Source organism: Dryas octopetala, chromosome 1, assembly GCF_963921425.1.
Source record: "Dryas octopetala chromosome 1, drDryOcto1.1, whole genome shotgun sequence".
NCBI lineage: Eukaryota > Viridiplantae > Streptophyta > Magnoliopsida > Rosales > Rosaceae > Dryas > Dryas octopetala.
The window spans coordinates 21,800,373-21,809,911 of NC_141366.1; the positions used below are offsets into that span (position 1 = coordinate 21,800,373).

Genomic DNA, 9,539 nt, shown 5'->3' on the forward strand with positions numbered 1-9,539 from the left:
CTTTGTGTCTCTCCTTAATTGTAATATCTAGCTATCACCTGTTAAAAACCATGTAACAAAAATATACAATTGGCCATTCAGTTTATGATTAAAGAAACAAAAGTGTAACAGGAAATTAAAAATTAAATATTTTTAATAGATGATATATCAATATCTTACCTTATGTAAGATAAGGAAGATAGCCTTTGCTAATCAAATAGAGAAACAAGATTGAAGCTAAGAGATAGAGTCACAGCTGTGGTTGGGTGAAGATGTTCTAAGGTAAAACCAGCTATATATAGCAGGGTCATAGTAATTAATGCATGCCTTAATGGGTTTGGTGTTATACTATTGAACCTCTTAAGGCCATATAAAGAAATGAAATTTAAGAGAGAGAGAGAGAGAGAGAGAGAGAGAGAGAGAGAGAGAGAGAGAGAGAGAGAGAGAGAGAGAGAGAGAGAGAGAGAGAGAGAGAGAGAGAACTTGGGTTATATTTAATTGATGCTAATTAATATTTATGGAAAGGAATGGAGAATAAGGAGAACTGGTGGAAGAGTGTGTGCCCAAAATGATAATATATTAATTATTGCATTGAAAAAATATAAAGATGCATAGATGTTTGCAGGTAGGAGGTAAATTGCAAAGCGTTGTTATATATATGCAGCCTCAGTTCTAGGCTGGTGGATTTGGTGTGTGTATTTAAAAACGCAATAAAAATATAAATAAAAGAGCATTAATTCCTATATACTTTTTTCACATTATTCTCTCTCGTGCGTCTAGTTCTATGTACTCGGAAAAATTAATAGCTGGACATTTATAGATTTATAATATTTGGTACTTTTTTTTTTCTGGACGAATACAAATATTTGGTACTGAATATTGACTTTTTTGTGTATGACTTAGAAAGATGCATCTTGTAGTAAGAAATTCAACCAAGCACGTTAAACTGATAGACATGTTTGTGGCTGATCATGAGATCCAAAATTTTAGAATTTGACCATCATGCTCATCAGCTCATGCATCATCAAGCTTAGAACTTGAAAAAGCCTAAGACTATGACCATGAGTCATATTGTTATTATTGTCTTGGTAGATATATAATTTCAAACTTATCCTCAAAAAGTTCTGCTTTCTTCTTTTAAGTGTCTGAGCTTCTTTGTACTTATGTTTTAAAAGCATTAAATTCCAACTAGTTGATCAGTTACAAGAGCCTTTGGAGTTTGGACAATAGTATGTTTAGGCCATGCTTTATCGTCACATCTTTTTAATTTATGTCTAACCAATCCAACTAATATAGTTTTTTGGGCCTAAATCTATGGCAGGCCGAAAGAAGAGCCCAAAGGCAAGTAAGCGGCCTTTGACAGTAACTGAAAACCATCAAGCTTCAAATCCTCACTTGGGCTATTCGTGATGTGACTATTACTAAGGAACTAAGATGTCCAAACCCAATGAGACACATGCCCAATGTGACTGTTCACCGAGCGCTTGGTGAAGGTGGCTTCACCAAGCACTCGGCAATTGCTACTGTATAATAGTAGCTATTTGAATTGCAAAAAACACTCGTGTTATATTATTATTAATTGACATTGTTTAACAATGGCTAGGGGTGGGTTCAGTTTGGATACCAAACTGAAATGGGCATACCGACAACTGATCGAAATGGGTCAAAATGGCCATATTCGATGCCGACACCGGATCGTCGAAAGTCGGTTACTGACCAATTTGGTATCGGTCGATGACGGTCGGTAATGGGCCTACCGTGGCTTTCTCCTCCTCCTGCACTTCTGCAATAGGGTGATGATGATGAAGATGGTGATAGTGATGGTGATGGTGATGGTGATAGTGATGGTGATGGTGATGGTGATAGTGATGGTGATGGTGATGGTGAGGAAGATGGTGATGTAGATGGTGATGGTGATGGTGATGGTGATGGTGATGGTGATGGTGATGAAGATGAGGAAGATGATGATGATGGTGATTGTGATTGTGATGGTGAAGGGTGGAAAGGAATCTGGTGGTGCTGATAAAAAGGCAAAGAAGAAGAATAAAAAAAATAGGAACAGATGGTGATGGTGATGACTGATGAGCATAAGAGCGATTGTGAGAGAGAGGAGGCGGAGAGAGTGATTGTGAGAAAGAGACTGAGTATCTGTGAGAGAGAGGAGGCAGAGAACGACCGTGAGAGAGATCGACTGAGTGTCTGTGAGAGAAAAGAGGCGGAGAGAGATGGCCAGACTGAATCACTGATATATATATATTAATAGGTTCGGTATCGGTAACTGCACCGAAATGGGGAGAGCAAAGCCGTTTTTGACGCTACCGCTTTCGGCACGGTTCGGTACGGTGACCGAAACCGAAATTTTACAAAAACCAACCGAACCAATCGGAACAGAAACAGTTCAATAGTTGGTGGAAAATTCCACCCCTAACAGTGGCAATTTGCCCTTTTTAAAAAATAAAAAAAATCTACAGAGCGTTCGACGCAAAAAACATAAAGTGGGCTTTATTTATACAAAGTAAACCTTTTTATCATTGAAAATTTTTAGGTGGGTTTGTTTATCATTAAGGACTATAAAATGGGCTTTAAAGTAATTTACTTAAGAAATATTTCTCTAGGATTTATATTAAGAGAAAAAAAAAATTTCTTAATTAAAATATTTCCACCATGTGATTGGCTAATAATTTAATTCATCTAATTAATTATTTTCACTATATAGCAAATAACTAATTTCCCGTTTAACATGGCTAATAATATTTTATGCAAGTAACTAACAAATAATTATTTACACATATTTATTTAATTTATCATGGTACTACCAAGCGGTCCAAGCATGCAGGTTCATTTATGCTTGTGTTCCTATCATATTTTCCATAAGGTACAACCATCCAATGGATTTGCATATAACCTTATTATATATGCATTCAAGCTGTTAGATTAAATCTTTAGACTAATCACATGTCATGGACTGTATCCATTCTGTCTCTTCACCATATGCATGTGCTCTCAAATAAATTGACTAACAATTTATCCAAGTCACATAGTCTGTGAATTTCTCATCTCATCCTCACTTTCATTTAGGCCATCTGGCTATGGTTGAGATCTAGCTCTAAGGTCACTTATCTTTGACTTCTAACCTCATCAATCATCCTGACACAAGCTCTTGGCCTAATAACGAACGAGACTGAACTAAGATCATTTACACTATGTGATCTTAGTTTCACTCCAATGATAAGTGATTGTTTTATTTATATTGCATAACAACCCTACTCACTGGATAGTACGTACTATTGCCCTTCTACCACAAATATTCGTGATTGCAATTGGAAACAATTCACCTGATTGTCTAACCAATTCATTCCACATCTTATATATATATCCTTGAGACCTAATACATGATTACAGAAAACTCAATGTACCAACATCGATTCGGCTAATAGCTAGACTCAGCAATCATCATTACTAAAGGAGATATATATTCTCCAAGGGATTTATCTTCCCTGCATGGAGGGTACGTAAACTCCATCTTGTGAAATAGTGTTCCCATAAACCTACACTTATCTACCAAATCGTATCGGTACGTATACTCAAAGTTCAAACGAACTCAATTCTCCATTGATATTTCAAGTAGATCAAGTCTAGGACATGTGTCTATGGCTTCTGTACGTCAAGATTAAGAGCAATATATCCTAAGTGATTATGAGATTTTTACGGTGTGGTAGACAGTGTTTTACAATGTCAGTCTCATGATCCATCAATGCACTTAATTTGATGCACTAGCACATCAATCTATTGTTGAACAATTTTGAGATTCACTGTTTTTTTTAGAGATTGATTGTGCTACAACTCTTACTCTATTAATACTTGCCAGATCTCCAATAGTTGTGATATGATATATGACATAGAGTATTCATCAATTAATTTGTATCTCTATATGTGACGTCATCCTCACATAAAATAAATAAAAAATTGAAACTATCTCTATATATATCGTGGGCCTTACCATGATTTTCTTATTCATACTCATTAATATAATTTTTTTATCTATTCATTTAATATTAGGCTTATTTACTAGTTTGCCCTTGAAAGTAACTTCAATTCTCACTTTAACCCCTAAGGTTTATTTTGTATTATATTACCCCCTAAAACTAATTCTCGTGTATATCACTTTGCTCATTTCCTATTTTTACAACTTTGAAAAATTAATTTAAAATAGCTCTAGATTTAGAAAAATACACGGAAAATTCTTACGAACTCGTCTTGACTAGTTCTAACTTATTATGGGGTCAAATTTCCAATTTTTTCATTTGAGAGTTTCCAAAAAATTTGGGAAGTCCAAATTTATTTCTAGAAAATTAAAATAAATTTCCCTCTAAAAAAATTCTAAAATTTTCGTAAAGTCTATGATGAAGTCTCAAAAATATTTGGAAATTATCAAAAACCTGTTTTAGAGAATTCTTCCGAGACTTTACCGAAATTCTAGAATTTATTATATAGAGGAAAATTTATTTTTCTCTAAGACCGAGAGGTCTTTTGGGTAGCAAGTGTTCACAAGAAGGTAGTGTTATTGTTTAGAAGACCAATAATGCAAACCTCGTATTTTTGGGAGCTTGGGAGATTATTCTATGAATTTCCAAAAAATCTAGAGTATTTTAATTTTCTAGAAACACCCGGATGAAAAATTAGTAATTTGACCCCATAGTAAATTAGTACTAGTAAAAAAGAGTTTGTAGGAATTTTCCGTGTATTTTTCTGAGTTCGGAGTTATTTTTAATTAATTTTCAAAGTTTGTAAAATAAAAAGTGAACAAAATGATACACGATAATTAATTTCAGGGGTAATGTAATACAAAATAAACCTTAATATGTGAAATTAAACTAGAAATTACTTTCAATGAGTGAAATAATAAATAAGCCTTTAATATTATTGAGAAATTGTTCCTAATGGCTAATATTCCCACAATGGTAACTAAAAAGGAGATTGAAGCAAATCTAGACAAGATTCAAGCTACTTAATTTGGAGTTGCACTCACCTAAGATAATGGGAGAAATACAAGTTCTAACAAGGAATCTAGCGGCTTTGAACGGATTTGTATCCAAGGCTACCAATAGGTGCCACTTACCCTTTTTCAAAGCCATCAAGAAGTCCAAATAATTTTAATGGACGCTAGAATGTGAGAAATTCGGGTGCTACTTACCCATTTCATAGTCTTCCAATCATCACAAAGTGGACCCACATGAGCAATTATATCTTTACTTGGTGAGCTTAACCTCAAAGATATTCAATTTTATGATTGTTTAAAGACAAAGTGTGGATATATAATTTCTAAAATTAAATAATAAAATGTGCTTACATAAATTAAGGTTGCATGAAACTAGTACAAGTCCTCAAAAAATTAAAATTGAAAACCCACTTGTTCATTATTAGGTCATATTATATTAAAAATTAGACTATTTGAATTGAGGTTGCATGTTGGGGTTTAAGTAAATATAATATTGTTTATTTTTGTCTAAGTACAAGCCTACAACTCTACAAGGGCCAACAATGATGAGTGAACCAAGCATTGCCATATATATGATCACTTTAATGAAAACATACAACAAATTTATATATAGCCAAAATGCAAAACTAAAGATCAGTTGACATTTTCAAGTCTTTTTCTTTTAACTTGTAAAAAGCCACTTTTCGTACCATCCTAAGTTAATTTTCATAACATCACTATTCAAAATAGCTTTTAATTGAAGACAAGAACACATGCATATATATATATATATATGGTGAATGACCATAGCCAAAAGCTAAGATCAATTGCTAATGACTATTAATTATATGAATCTCACTATACACCAATTAATTTAATGCTTTAACAAAACAATAATACTACAGGCAGTGAAAACTCCTCTCAAATTAAAATTACTCCTCATTAATTAATTAAGAAATCATCAATTAAATAAGGAGTAATTTTATTAATTTCCCTATAAATGGTGTTTTTCGATCTATTTACTTGGAAATAATGAAGTACGAGTGAAGTCAAAAGCCATGGAAATGATTGTTAGAGCGAGACTTGTGGTGATAATGATGATGGTGATGAATGTCGTTGGGCTTATTCTACCAATATATGTTGTTGTGAAAGCTGATGATCATGATGTTGTTCTCTTTTCACTTGGTTCTAATTCTAGTGAGGATCGCTTCAATTTTAAAGGGTTTATCCCTACAAAAATAAAAATTGGTGTCCATGAAATTATCCACAACGTGAAGAAAAGATTTGGATTAGGTTCCAACCAAGAAAACATAGTTGTGTTAGGTAAAGGTTCAGCATCAGAGATTTCAGGTGGAAAAAGAGGTTCACAATCAGCAAACATTCCTGACTCTACAACACAAGAAAAAAGTAAGATGTCAAATGACTCAAATCTTGCAAGTGTAACATATGGTTTCCATAAGGTAGAGGGAATACGCAACTATTCTAAGCAATCATATATTGTTGCAAATATTAGGAAGATTGGTGAACATGAGATAAGACTATTTGCCATATTTGATGGCTATATAAGCCGTGAAATTCCTTCATACTTGCATTATCATTTGTTTGGCAATATCATAACACAATCTACTTTTTTGTCAAACACAATTTATGCCGTGAAGAGAGGATATGGTACAACAAATACTAGAATTTTCAGGAAATTCAAAGGAGACTATTTAAGTGCTTCAAGTGCAACTACGGTGTTTTTAATGAACACCCATGGAAAGTTGAAGCTAGTGGTAGCCAATGTTGGGAATTCTCGGGTTGTTATATGTTGTAAGAATGGAAAGGCTAAACAATTATCTGTTGATCATGTTGGAAGCAATGAAAAGGAAGAAAAAGCAATTAAGAAGAGAGGTACTGGTGAAATAATAAAAACTCCCGGGTATGGACTATATGTTTTTGGGATTTTTCCACTAACAAGGGCATTTGGTTGCAGTCGATTTGAAAAAATAATCAGTTGTGATCCTAATGTGGTTGAGGAGATGATAAATGATGAAATAGAGTTTCTTGTGTTGGCAAGTGCTCCACTATGGAAGATGATGTCCAACAAACAAGTTGTAGATTCAATCAAACAAATAAAGAATGCACGCAAAGCAGCACAACACCTTATTCAACAGGCACTCAAGATGCCACACTATCGTCCTCGGGAAGATATTTCTTGTGTAGTTGTAAGATTTAGATGATCAATGAATGTAAGGTTCACTCATGTATGATATACGAATATACGATCGACATCATATATATATATATATATTATTTGTAAGATTTTGATCTCTTATATTTAGTCCAGCCTTCAAAATTTAGAAGACTTTGTTATACATTTTTTTGCCTTTAGAATGAGGGCCTAATCCCAAGAACTATACACAGTGACAAGCCTTAATATAGTAATACCAGCCCAGTCATTCTGTAAAAATCTAATAAGAAATTAGGATAATTATCAAGAAGATGGCAGTCCAAGTTACAGTTAAGACCTAGCTTAGCTAGGCAATCTATTGCAGTGTTTCTCTCCCTATGCATATGAGAAACAACACAGCTCCACTCCAAGTTCAGCAACCTTTTGAATTTACTAATTAGCCAATGTGCAACCGGAGCTATTTAAATTGCAAAAAACACCTGTGTTATACTATTATTAATTGTCACTATTTGACCTCATTAATTGGCTGAGAGAATTACCAGGTTGTAGACCTCATTTCCTTATTTTCAACCAACAAAGCCACCACTAGGCTATACAAAAATATTTAAGCCCAATTAAAATTGAGTAGAACCTCAATTACGTTTAGAATCTTACCTAAGGCTTTTAGAGACCAAGCCTAATTTCCAACAGAGCCTTGGCTCCAAAACCACTTTGTGAGTGTAGCGCTCGGCACTACAAGTGCGTAGGCAAAAACGGCACTAATAAACTGAGCTATGGTTTGAAAAATAGAAACAAAATAGCATATATTGGATAAATTTTAGGGTGTAAAATGAAAAGTGGCGGGTGGGTAGAAAAAAGGAAGGCCAATTCTATTCTGACCACCCTAAATTGCTGAGTTGACCACCATATTTCAAAATTCCAACTTTACCCTTAAAACAAAAAATTTCAATTTTGTTCGTCGGGTCATTCGACAGTTATCTACCGAAATATTTATGGTTATTCGACAGTTATCTGCTGAACATTGGTGGATTATTCGGTGGATAACCACCGAATGGAAATGAAAAAGGCATTCGACGGTTATCTGTCGAAATATTTGTATTTATTCAACACTTATCTGTCGAACATTGGTGGATGTTTCGGTAGATGACCACCGAATGGATCTGGGTCATTTCATCATGTTTTTGCAATAAAGGGTAAAATAGGAAAAAAGTTGAAAAAAATATATTAGGGTGGTCAACTCATCAACTAAGGGTGGTCTGCATAGCCTCACTCAAAAAGGAAAGAGAGCTTGACCTCTTAGCCCAAAAAATTTCAACTGGGCTTGGTGTGAATGAAGTATGAAGAGGAGAGGCCCTTTTATAAAGGATGGGATGTGTTGGGCTTGTGACACGCAGCCCAGTTTTGGGAGGGGTGACTGGGCCAAAATGCGGCCCGATCTCTGTGCGACATGTGGAGATCGGGTCTGGACCTTCTCCATGCGACATGTCGCTCGGTCGATGTTCCTAGCGCGACACATCATTGCCTGTCTGGTGAGATTTCATTCGTCGAATTCAGGTGTGCTGGTGCGCATTGGATGACTATGATGTCGCCACGTCAACGCCTCCCTTTTTGTTTTTCTTGAATTTCTGTATATTCCAAATTCAATCCAACCTTTGGAAATTCCCAAATATTCATACGAGCTCTGAAAGATAAGCCATCAAGACATGGACTATTGTCCTATGGCTTTACTTTATCACTAGCCTTCCAGAAATCACAACTTTTAGAAAAATTCCTCTAGGAATTTTTATTTTCCTTATTTTCCAATATTCAATCATGTTAAATGTAACCTTAAAAGCTAATTCGTTTTAGATTTTAGGAATTGATTAAATAAATAAATAATAAGGGCAATGTATATTGTATCAATACGCTACTATATGAGTGATATATTATATGATACATAAAATGTTCATTGAAATTAAGGTAAGGTGAAAGCATTCTAAAGAAGATTAGAATTAGGAGACCCTTACTCCTTGGTTCTTATTTGCTAAAGATGTTACAGATTAATGGATTGCATATTGGACACATATAATCATATAAAAGCACTAGCTATATCAGTGCTTTATAAATCCTTATATACTCTATAATTAGGTCTCAATTTTTGGCTTTTGGTTATAGAAAAGAAATTTTTTTGAATATACGGATCTGTTGCGTTTTAATTGTTAAAGCTTTTTTATTTAATTTGGTAGCCCATGTTTGTCAACTATTTCAACTTTGCTAATTCACCAAAATTACCATGGGACTCCAAAAAATGTCTCTTAAAATTCTACGAAATCATTTCAATGGCTACTATTTATTTGTGATCTCAAAAACAATAGGCTCAATTACAAATACACTCACTACCTATACGGGTATTTCAAATTGGTGTATGAA

General features: G+C 34.2%; 1 pseudogene; it reads left to right on the forward strand.

Annotated features, from left to right (window-relative positions):
• The first annotated feature begins 6,015 nt into the window (after positions 1-6,015).
• Positions 6,016-7,179, forward strand: LOC147299132 (putative protein phosphatase 2C 62 pseudogene; annotated as a pseudogene).
• Positions 7,180-9,539: the final 2,360 nt, after the last annotated feature.